Source organism: Crotalus tigris, unplaced genomic scaffold (assembly GCF_016545835.1).
Source record: "Crotalus tigris isolate CLP2741 ecotype Arizona unplaced genomic scaffold, ASM1654583v1 scf7180000018335.1346539, whole genome shotgun sequence".
Lineage (NCBI taxonomy): Eukaryota > Metazoa > Chordata > Lepidosauria > Squamata > Viperidae > Crotalus > Crotalus tigris.
The window spans coordinates 1,109,124-1,121,694 of NW_024096950.1; the positions used below are offsets into that span (position 1 = coordinate 1,109,124).

Here is a 12,571-nt window from a genome sequence, read left to right on the forward strand (position 1 = left end):
AGGTGTCCCTTGTGCAGAGGGGCAGGATGCTCTCCTCCCAAGTAGTTGAGACTGCCTGTGTTGTTCCCTCCTTCTCTCCACTCTCTGTGCTCTAGGATCAGGTGAGGATGCCCCTTGTGAAAGTGTGGGAGAGGAGGCATACTTTCAGAATTGGAAGTTGGACGTTAGCCTTGTGGGGTAGTCCATATAAGAAGCATCACAGGATACTAATGCTATCTTTAATGTAAAGTGACCTACACAGAATCTTATAATTCTATTACAATACAAGTCTGTGTTTTTAAATTAAATCATAAATTCTATATACTATTCAACTAGAAAAACATTTTGGTTTTTAAAATATATGGTGATTCGTATTTTACAATGTGTTATGTTTTAGATTAAAATAAGAGAGGAATATGATATGATTATTGATCTTTTAGAATGTTTGTTATTAGTATTTTAACACAGTTTAAGTAGAGACTAGTCATTTAAATTAGAGACAGGTTGTTGCACTGCACTAAAAAGGTTGGAGGTCCCTTTTGTTATATATTTGTTTGATATATTTTTTTCCTGCTCAGTGTTTAGCCTATCCTGTTATTCCTCTTCCTTTTTTCCCCTTTATGTTTGGCTTGAATTTTAACATTTGATTTTAAAACAATAAAGATAGGTGTAAATAAATGAATAAACACTATGTACTAGTAAGCGTGCTCTCTGTTTATACAATCTTAGGTAATCAAAGCAAGAACAATACACAGGAGGAAAATGTACTGTATCATCAGGTTCAAAGGAGCCTTCAGCAACAGAAAATAAAACTTTAAACACTTTAAGGAACTGAGTCGCTGGACTGCAAAAATAAATTGAGGAATGCTGAGTAACTCAGAGACTGTGGGTTCTGGCCCAAGTAGTACGGGCAAAGCAGAGTTAAGTAGGGTCTGTTTATTGCTCACTTATCACAGTGACAAACAACCCACAATGATGCCAGTGAAGCTCCGCCCCAGCCCTCAGTTTCCCCTCAGTCTGGATTCACAAACTTAATCCTAGGCAAGTTATGAGGCAAAGAAGGAAGTAACAATATCAACAAGTCCAAAATTCTAGCAACCAAAACACAGTCCAAGACTATGAAGTCCAAGAGCCAAGTCCAAGTACACAAGAGTTCGAGGACCGGAGTTGAAAAACATAGTCCAAGGTTCAAGGAACAGAATCCAGGGAAGCCGGGAAAGTGCACATCAAAATGAGCAGGTGTTCCGGACAAACACAGCTTCTCCCAGTATGTGATTAAATCACCCTTCCCCAGGTGAGGAGGAGTGGAGATGCTTCCTCGCAAACAGCCTTGTTGACCTCCTCTGTGCCTCTCTCTGCTCTGCTCTCCTCACCCGCAGATCAGATGGTGGAGGGAGCTGTTCCTCATTAGAGGTAGTCTGGAGCCTGTCATCTCTGCTGGCCTTCTGCAGGTGCTCCACTCCTTCAGGCAGCTCTCTGTCTGGTCGGGTGCCCCCATCCCCCACTGCCAGATGGCCCTGGGACTCCTTGTCCTCAGCCCTCCCCATCATTGGGAGGGGATTGTACCCTCTTCGTCAGACAGTCCCGGTTCCAACTCCTCCTCCTCCTCCGAACCAGGATCCGATGAAGCCATGATCCTGTGAAATGCAGAGGATTAATGAGGTAGACCAGAGCTGAAATAAAGAAGACGCAGAAGACAATAAACTAAATGAAACTAAAAACTAAAACAATGAACTAAATAAAAAGATAATGATTGTTTCTGGTTGAAAGCCTCAATGGGAAAGTTCTAAACCTGTACAGGTAATCCTCGACTTATGACTACAAATGAGCCCAACATTTCTGTTGCTAAGGGAGACAGGTGTTAAGTGACTTTTGCCTCCATTTTATGACTTTTCTTGCCACAGTTGTTAAGGGAATCACCCCAGTTGTTAAGTTAGTAACATAGATGTTAAGAGAATCTGGCTTCCCCATTGACTTTGCTGGTCAGTAGATTGCAAAAGGGGATCACAAAATCCCAGGACACTGCAACCATCATAAATACATGCCAGTGGCCAAGCCTGAATTTTGATCATGTGACCATGGTGAGGCTGCAATGGTTGTAAGTGTGAGAAATGGTCACAAGTCACTTTTTTCAATGCTGTTGTAACTTCGAACGGTCACTAATGGTTATTAGTTGTGGACTACCTTTAATTTTTCATTGCAGTTGACACTTAAAAAGGCAACTCTCTTGTCTAAGGTTGGCAACTTTAAAAAAGTAAGTCCCAATAACAGCCTAAATCACATTAATAATCTTTATATCAGAATAGAATAGAATAGAACTCTTTATTGAGAATAGAATAGAATAGAATAGAATAAGGAATAAAATAAGGAATAGAATAGAATAGAATAGAATAGAATAGAATAGAATAGAATAGAATAGAATAGAATAGAATAGAATATGGAATGGAATGGAATGGAGTGGAATAGAATAGAATAGAATAGAATAGAATAGAATAGAATAGAATAGAATAGAATAGAATATGGAATGGAATAGAATGGAATGGAATAGCATAGCATAGCATAGAATAGAATAGAATAGAATAGAATATGGAATGAAATGGAATGGAATGGAATGGAATAGCATAGCATAGCATAGCATAGCATAGAATAGAATAGAATAGAATAGAATAGAATAGAATAGAATATGGAATGGAATGGAATGGAATGGAATGGAGTGGAATAGAATAGAATAGAATAGAATAGAATAGAATAGAATATGGAATGGAATGGAATAGCATAGCATAGCATAGCATAGCATAGCATAGCATAGCATAGAATAGAATAGAATAGAACCTTGGAGGTCTTCTATTTAGTCCAACACTCTGCTCAGGCAGGAAACCCTATACCATTTCAGACACATGGTTGTCCAATCTTCTTAAAAACTTTCAGTGTTGAAGCATTCACAACTTTTTGAAGCAAGTCGTCCCACTGATTAATTGTTCTGACTGTCAGTAAATTTCTCCTTAATTCTAGGTTGGTTCTTTCCTTGGTTAGTTTCCATCCATTGCTTCTTGTTCTGCTTTCAGGTGCTTTGGAGACTAGTTTGACTCCCTCTTTTTTGTGGCAATCCCTGAGATATTGGAAGACTGCTATCATGTCCCCCCTAGTCCTTCTTTTCACTAGACTAGACATACCCAATTCCAGCAACCCTTCTTTATATGTTTTAGCCTGTAGATACCCATTAGTAAATATAGCACAATACTTGAGGGGCTGCCACAGAGAAGAGAGGGTTGATGTATTTTCCAAAGCACCATACAGGGCAGGCCAAAAAGCAGTGGGTGGAAGTTCATCAGAGGGAGATTCAACCTGGAAATGAGGAGGAATTTCCTGACATTGAGAATGATTAGTCAATGGAACAGCTTGCCTCCCAAAGTTATGGGTGATCCATCACGAGAGGCTTAAAAAAAAAAAAAAAAAGAATAGACTACCACAATTAATCAATGGAATAGCTTGTCTCCTGGAGTTGTGGATGCTTCATCACTGGAGGTTTTTTTTTAAAATGATTGGACAACTATTTGTCTGGAATGGCCTAAGGCAGTGGTTCTCAACCTGTGGATCGGGACCCCATTTGGGGTTGAACGACCATTTCACCGGGGTCGCCAAACAACGCAGTCCGCCATTTTTTCCCCCTTTTCCTTAGCTGTGCTACTCCCTTTTATTCTATTGGCTTTTGAAAGCCAATAGAATAGACTCTCTTGAATAGAGTCTAATTCTATTGGCTTTCAAAAGCCAATAGGAATTGTCCAGGCTGTCTCTGCCCTGCTGAGCCCGCCAAAAGTCCCATTCTGCAAACGGTGCTGCACCAGTTGAGTAGTCCTCGACTTACAACCGGTTGGGTAGTCCTCGACTCATGACCGGTTGGGGGTTGCAGCATTAAAAAGGTTGAGAACCACTGGCCTAAGGACTATTGCCTTGGGTGGCAGATTGGACTAGAAGACCTCCACAGTCTGTTCCAGCCATACAGATTCTACTTTCGTGGTTTACTCGGCCATTCTCCTTCGGTGAGCGCTGAAGTCATTTAAGCAAATCTGAAAGCAAAAGCCGAAGAAAGAAAAGTTCAAATAAATGAATGCTTAAAACAAACAGTTTCCAAACTTATTAAAATTATCTAAATGTTGAAAGTCTGGCAAGGGAGGATAATAATAACTATCCTAGTGATCAAATTACAGAGCTATTCCACTGGCGTGACTTAAGTGCTGAAAAAGCTGAGTAGGACAAAACAAGAGAATTGTGGGTTTTTATTGTACTAAAAGTACATAAAGTTTATGGAGGAAGCTGGCATGTTGTGGGGGATTCTTAATCACAAGAAGCTTGGAACTAAATCCTCTTTCTTCCTATTGCCGAGCTCCCAATAACCGAGTAAAGCCTTCTTTAAGTTAAGCTTAACTCCTGCCAAATCCACGCTATCTTTTCAGCCACAGTACAGTTTGCTGCATCATTTTCTGGAGATCCTTTCTTTCTCTTTTACTGCTAGTCCTCGGCTTATGACTGCTGCAAGGGAGCCAGGAATTTCCATCATAAATCACATGCGAGAGACTGGATTTTACCTTTTTTTATGGCAGTTGTGCTGGACCAGTAAAACTCTGGCCAGAGCATATATTAGATTAAGAACTGTGTTAGATCATTTAGCATTTAAAGGGTTAACGCTGTCTCCTTAAGAAATGGCCTCTGGGAAATGTAGTCCAGCTGTTAGTCAGAACTACATCTTATCTAGTCAGTGGCAGGGGCTTCAAAATTTATCACAAGATGTCCGGGCTATGTGCCAGTGTATGTAAAAGCCATTGTGTAAGACAGACACGCGGTTCCTGTGCTCCATAAGAATATGGGGTGAATCTACCTTTAATATCTTACACCACAAGAATGGAGAGATTATGCCTCAGAAGAACTCTTCTTGACTGTAAGTTAGAGATTCCTGAAGAATAAATAATCTGAATATTAATCTGTCTTTGGAGTTTATCTGTCTGCGACAAGCAGGATTAAAGCAGATCTTTTGTTTGGACCAGAACATCAGTCCTTAAGTGAATGCCACAATCATTAAAGCCAATGGCATGGCCATTAAGCAAGTCAATGCAATCCTATGGGGAAATTTTCTGGCAAAAAAGAGTGGTAAATTGCACCCCGGGACCATAGAATGCTGCAATTGGCTATAAAGGAGGAGGGGGTACCACCATTAGAACTCCGGTGTTGACCCAGACTTAGGGGACAGTAATCGATTGTGAATATGTGCAGATGGCCCAGCTCTCTCTGGCCGCTTGTAGAACCATGAATGCAAGGTCATGAAAGGACAGCAAAGGAAACACCCAATATCCTAACCCACCCAGAAACACACGGTGTCTTAGGGCAGGGCTTTTCAACCCGTGGTACGGGTACCACCTGTGGTACATTGGCACCTGGCAGGTGGTACGCGACCATCCTAGAAAAGTGGTAGCGGGGGAGGGGAATGAGCTGAACCGGTGGCAGCACTGCACAAGCCTGAGCGAGAGATGGCTGGAGCTGCAAGGCTGTCAGGGCTCAGCGGAAGCACCAGGATCAGTGCCACTTTCCAGCTGATCGGCATTTCTTCGGGGATGTCAGGGCTCAATGGAAGCACCAGGATCAGCGCCAGGTTCCAGCTGGAGCTCGGTGCTGATCCTGGTGCTTCTGCTGAGCCCTGAAGAAGCACCAATCAGCTGGAAAGCAGCACTGATCCTAGTGCTTCTGCTGAGCCCAGAAGAAGTGCCGATCAGCTGGAATGTTGCAGCATCTCCAGGGTCTTGTGATTTACATTCAGATGCTTGGCAACTGATTCATATTTATGACCGTCACAGTGTCCCAGGGTCATGTGAAGTGACCAAAGCCTGCTGCAACCACCCAGAAGACGGGGGGGAATAAAAACCAAATACCCCCCCCCCATCCCACCCCTGATGCCAATCTTCAACAGAAATGCTCACAACAATGAAAACCTTGCACAGGAGGAAGAACACGATTGGGCAGGCAGGTGTCTTGCTGGGCTGTGGCTTGGGGGGCACTTTTTTCAATGTCATTGTAACTTCAAACAGTCACTAAGCGAACTGTTGAAAGTTGAGGACTACCTGTTACTTTATCACTTTTTTCCTTTTGGGGGGGGGTTGACAACTTGCTAGGCGACTGGTGGTACTCGGATGTTGCCATATCCTAAAAGTGGTATAATGGGTGAAAAGGTTGAAAAGCCCTATCTTAGGGAAACACCTAAATCACCCAAAAGGGAACATATGGTGTCTTGGGGGAACACCCAAAAGGGCACATTTTTAGCTACTTCTGCTTTCTTCCTTCTTATCTACAGTGTGCCAGCCTTAAAGGGCCAAGTCTCTATCTTATGTGTGTCAGCTTTGCTGGGTGAATTGTTTATGTAATCAAAGTAGGTATGAAACTAAGGCTTTTCTGATATTTGGGCCTTTTTCTCTTTTTAGAGAATCCCGTCTTTGTTCAGCTGAATAAACATGTAACGCTTGAAGGCAACTTCTGGTTTCCTGTTTTTTTTTGTATCAATCGAAACCTCAGAACCTGCATATCACCAGAACTGAGTAGCTCTTGGGGGGTACTTAATAGGGTTTAAATCAACTAATGGTTAAGTCAGGATTCCCAGGCTAGTCAACTGTTCTAAGATTTCTTGGTGATTTCCATTTAAATACTGTCTAGAGCAGCGGTGTCAAACTTGCGACGTCACGTGATGTGTCGCGATATAGCATGACTTTTTTTCCATTGCCGGCAATGGGGTGGGCGGGTTTCGGCATGACGCATCCGGCCTGCGGGCCGGCAGTTTGACACCCCTGATCTAGGGTGACCTAGAACGTAGTATTCATTGCTTCTGGAGGCAGGTTGTTCCACTGGTTAATTGTTCTAAAATGTCAGGAAGTTTCTCCTTAGTTCTAGGTTGCTTCTTTCCTTGATTAGTTTCCATCCGTTGCTTCTTATCCTGCCTTCACATGCTTTGGAGAATAGCGTGACTCCCTCTTCTTTGTGGCAGCCCCTGAGATATTGGAACACTGCTGTCATGGCATCCTTCATCCTTCTCTTCATTAGACTAGACATATCCAATTGCAGCAACCGTTCCTTATATGTTTTAGCCTCCAATCCTCTAATCATCTTTGTTGCTCTTCTCTGCACTCTTTCTACAGCACAGTGTCTTCTCCTTCCTAGGCTGAGATACCTTGACTTTGGCAGAGGCTTCCCCCAGTGTTTCCCACCCCACTTCCTTCTGTTTGCAATGCCACCACTGACCTTGGCAAAGGTGTTTCTTGCAGACTAACGACCAATTGGAATTAATGGCTGGATGCTGTTTCTGATGCCATCAGTGTTTCTCAGCTGGCCAGTAATCCTATTATTGCTTAATGGATCTGATTCATCAACCCTTTGAAGTTTGACTCACTGCTGCATGAGAGGAGACTCAAAGGTTATTACTATTCCAGGACAGGCTCATTTACTTAACTAATCAACCCACTTCTGATCCTTTTAGGAGAAGGATTTAGAAAGCAGGACTAAAGGATTTCTGGAATTTTGTTTTTTACCCTGTACAAACAGAGCAGAAAGTCAATCAATTTGTCCACACTGTCCTTTCTCCCAAACCATAAATGTTTTCAGTCTACATAATGTGTTCCAAGTGTACTTTAGGAAGCAAAGCATAAAGAAACAGGAGAAGGAAAGAGAAATAACATCACATTAGTAGGAAGGGGCACCACAGGTGATATCATCTAGTCCAGTGGTTCTCAATCTGTGGGTCGGGACCCCATTTGGGGTCGAACGACCATTTCACGGGGGTTGCCAAACAACGCAGTCTGCCATTTTTTCCCCCTTTTCCTTAGCTGTGCTGCTCCCTTTTATTCTATTGGCTTTTGAAAGCCAATAGAATAGACTCTCTTGAATAGAGTCTAATTCTATTGGCTTTCAAAAGCTAATAGGAATTGTCCAGGCTGTCTCTGCCCTGCTGAGCCCGCCAAAAGTCCCATTCTGCAAATGGTGCTGCACCAGTTGAGTAGTCCTCGACTTACGACCGGCTGAGTAGTCCTCGACTTACGACCGGTTGGGGGTCGCGGCATTAAAAAGGTTGAGAACCACTTTTCTCGAGAAAAGCTAAGCAAGGTTAGAAATATGAAGGGAAGGTACAATATGTAGCTCTGTGTTGAACTGTGAGGTTCTTAGTGCTCTCTGAGTTTGGTTGTCTGCTTGCAGATGTTTCCTTACCCAACTAGGTAACAGCATCAGGGCCAGTGAGTGTGTGGTTTGTTTCTTGTTTCTTGCCAGTATTGATGGGAATATGGTTTTTCTCTTGCTAGTTCCTTGACTGAAAGTTAGAAATGCTTATGATGGAGGACTGCCAAATAATCTTACAGAAATGTATGGGCAAACCACGTTCCATATTAATATGGATCTATTCTTGTGGTTCCTCTGAGCCAAGCTTAATTCAAGAGAGATTTCAACACTAAATCCCAACTTGGCTGACTTTCCCAAGGCCCATGGCATAAATGATGACAGAACAATTAATCAGTGGAACGACTTGCCTCCAGAAGTTGTGGGTGCTACAACACTGGAGGTTTTGAAGAAGAGACTGAGCAACTATTTGTCTGAAATGGTATAGGGTCTCCTGCCTGAGCAGGGAGTAGGACTAGAAGACCTCCAAGGTCCCTTCCAGCTCTGTTAGTCTGTTAAATCATGGTTTGCAAGCAAACAGCTATATTGAGCCCCCAGACTCAAACAAACTTTTTCTAGTTCAAAATATAGAACCTGATCCCAAAGTCCAATTCACATTAATCTTGTTGCAGGTGTATTTGGACTGTTTCTGTGCCTGATCACTCTTTTTTTTATTGAAAGTTTTTTAAATTTTACAAAACAAATCCCCTCCCCAAACCCCCCCACCCTCCCATACCCTCCCCCACCTCCCCAAACCTCCCAAACCCTCCCCCAACCCTCCCAGAGCTGAGTACAGGCTTAATTAAAATTTTTCAGAAAAAGAAAAGAAAAACTTAAAACACATATAAATCCTAAACAAATCTAAATACTTTAAATTAAATAGGTTATCTTTTCTAAAAAATAATAATTGCAATCATTAAACACATTATAACATACTCTAAACATTTTCTAGTATCATACTTATATTATTATCCATCATTCTGTATAAACTCCCTCCAAAACACAAATTTAAACATTACTTTCTTTGAATATCTATACCTACAATATAAAATCTAATCTCTCCCTCTTTCTTTATCCTAGAACACAAAAATAAACATATAAACCTTCATTATACCATTAAAACTAAATACTCTTTGAATACTTAAACTAAATACTTAAACTTAAACTTCTTATCTAAGATTTTCATTCAATCTCCATAATCTTCTCTCCTATAAAAAAAAACTTAAAAGACATATAAATCCTAAACAAATCTAGGTACATTTAATTAAACAAGTTATCTTCTCTTAAAAATAATAATAATTAAAAAAACCCAATCATTAAACACATTATAATATACTCTGAACCTTTTCATATCATACTTATGTTATTATCCCTCATTCTTTATAAACTCCCTCCAAAACACAAATTTGAACATTACTTAAAACATTAGAATTCCCTTATACACATTTAAATCTTTACCAATAACAAATTCCATCCACAATAAACACATTCCTTATCAGTCTCTCTTGTCCATAAACCATTAAAATTCCCTTATACACATTTAAATCTTTACCAATAACAAATTCCATCCACAATAAACACATTCCTTATCAGTCTCTCTTGTCCATAAACCTCAAAAGAAATGCTTTGAAAACTGCCCTTAAAGCTAACTCCAAAAAGTTTGTAAATCTTGCTTCTCCCACAGACTCAGTACTCTTTTGAATACTTAAACTAAGTACTTAAACTTAAACATCTTATCTAGAATTTTCATTCGATCTCCATCCTTGTCACTCTTAAAGCCAAGTTGAAACCATAAATCGCTTTATTTATTTATAGGAAAAAGAGAGAGATGAAATGTTGGCTTTGGTGCTTGCAAGATAGCATTGAGACAAAAATCTATTACTTGGCTTTCTTTGGTAGATTAATATTTATTTTTTTAGTATTAAAATTTAATAATATTAATAAGATTGCATAAGCCATGGTCATAGTAGGCTATCATTGGGGCTGAGACTACAAGATTCTTCAGGTAAAAGTAAAGGTTTCCCCTGTGTCTATTGTTGTTCGTCCATCGATTTTCGATGAAGACCTTGACATCTTGTGGGTTATTGGCCATCAACGATGTGTCCGTAGGTGGCTAATAAGACGATGTTAGCACGGAATGTTCTGCTGAACATTCTGAACAAGGAAATATAGACACTGTTACTTCAGCATTTACAGCTCTGGCTTTGCGGAATGCTTGCTTCTCTTGTGCCAAGATTGTACTTCTGTGTTCATATGTCTGGCAACCCTGGTACACCAAGGTGCGCCATGTCGGTCGATCATGCACCAGAAGTTCCCAAGAGATGTTGTTAATATCCAGGGACTTAAGAGAGGCTTTCAATGTGTCTTTGTATCGCTTCTTTTGTCCCCAGTGCGATCGCTTTTCTTGAGACAGCTCACCATAGAAGAGCTGTTTAGGGATGTGATGATCTGACACACTTACAACATGGCCTGCCTAGCGCATCTGGGCTTTCATCAACAGAGTGTAAACTGATGATAGGCCTGCTCTGGAGAGGACATCTGTGTCTGGTATCTTATCCTGTCTAACTCTAAGGGACAATCTCATCTCCGTTTCCTAGTCAAGGGGGGGCAGTGTTGTCTGAAGATGCTTCTGTGGTCATGGCTATATGCCAGAGGCAGGTAATCTTGGCCATTTTATGACTCATGGACTTCATCTCCCAGAATTCCTGAGCCAGCCACACTGAGGGGAAAGGGAGAGGTTTCCAAGCTGAGCCACGCTGACTCAGGAATTCTGGGAGTTGAAGTCCACGAGTCATAAAAGAGCCAAGATTACCTACCCCTGCTATATGCCAAAGGCGCGCGACAAAGTGGTATCTATTTATCTACTCTCATTTGGATGCTGTCGAATACAAGGTTGGCGGGAGCGGAGGCAAGTAATGGTGCTCACTCTGTCCTCCAGTGCTCGGGTCTTGAACCCGGACTGTCTTTAGCTGCTGAGCCATTGCATCCCCCAAGATTCTTCAACACTCATACATTTCACAGATAGTTTTCTTGACATCACTGAAGTTCTAATCTTGCTAATCCTCAGATGTTTGACTTCAGTAGGGTTGACACAATGGATGCAAATTATGTATCTGAAGATTTGGCCTAACTATATGATATGTTTTTATTTTCTGTTTGGGTCTCTCTCTCTCTCTCTCTTTCTCTCTCTTTTATTTGGCAACTTCTTTTTCATTGTGCTTTTATGGTCTAATCTCATCTCTCCTGTGAACAGCTGCCTATAAATCACAGATGTAGCTGTGTTCCAGATTCCAGATTGATTGCTTTAACACCTGGGTTGTGATAGGAGCCTGCAAATTGCCAAAAGAAAAAAAAGAGGGGGAAAAAAATCTGAGGAGCGATGCTATTACCCTTCTTTTTCCTCTTCTGAGATTTTCTCTGAGAGTTTCAATCTATAGATGAGAGCAGACCAGCCTTTTCTTCAGTCAACAGACATGTTCCTCCATCTGTGAGATGAAACTTGCTTTCTGAAGAAAAATAAAAGTTTAAAAACCAAAACAAAACTCAAAATAAAGAGGAGTGGCACTTGAAAAAAAAAACACAGCTGTAAAATTGGAGGCAAATAAAATATCTAACTTTTAGCAAGGTTTGAAATAAGTTTTGGTTCAATTTAGACCTATTGATCGATTCTGTTTAATGATCCAATTTCAGTTAAGCTTCCCAATTGATTTGGAGTGAATCTCTCAATCATAAAAGCATAGGGCTGGAAGGAACCTCAGACGTCTTCTAGTCCAAGCCCGGGCTCATGGCAGGTGCCTCATACCATCCTAGTCAAGTGATTCTCCAGTCCAGTGTTTCCCAAACTTGACAATTTTAAGGCATGTGGACTTCAACTCCCAGAATTCCACAGCCAGCAACGCTGGCTGTGGAATTCTGGGAGTTGAAGTCCTCATGCCTTAAAATTGTCAAGTTTGGGAAACACTGCTCCAGTCTATTTTTGGAAACCTCCAGTGATGGAGCACCCAGACTCCCAGGAGGCAAGCTATTCCATTGATTACAGTAATTGTTCTCACTGTCAGAAAAAAATCTCCTTACTTATAGGTTGGATCTCTCTTTAACAAGCTTCCACTCATTACTGCTTGTCCTATTTTGGAGAATAAGTCAATCCCCTCTTCTGTGGGACAGCTCCTCAAGTACGGAAGACAGTTATCATGTCCCACCCGAACTTTCTCTTTGATAGGCTAGACCAGGGGTGATTAATTTTCCCAAGGAGTCACATGAGAAACTGGGATTGTTGTGGAGGACCAAACAATAGGACCAACACATAGCTGGATGAAAGATTAATTTACAGAAGACCCAAGACTTCCACGACGATGCCCTGGTGGGGAAGACATCTTTAGAGGCAGTCCACCAACTCAGTGCTAGGCTG

The 12,571-nt window shown here is 41.3% G+C and overlaps 1 long non-coding RNA gene across 1 annotated transcript; it reads right to left on the bottom strand.

Annotated features, from left to right (window-relative positions):
- Nucleotides 1–672: 672 nt before the first annotated feature.
- On the bottom strand, nt 673–11,748 carry LOC120311231. The gene is made up of 2 exons (XR_005557560.1): nt 11,553–11,748; nt 673–1,652 (listed from the first exon to the last, which is right to left on the bottom strand). It is a non-coding gene; the product is annotated as an uncharacterized LOC120311231 (long non-coding RNA).
- Nucleotides 11,749–12,571: the final 823 nt, after the last annotated feature.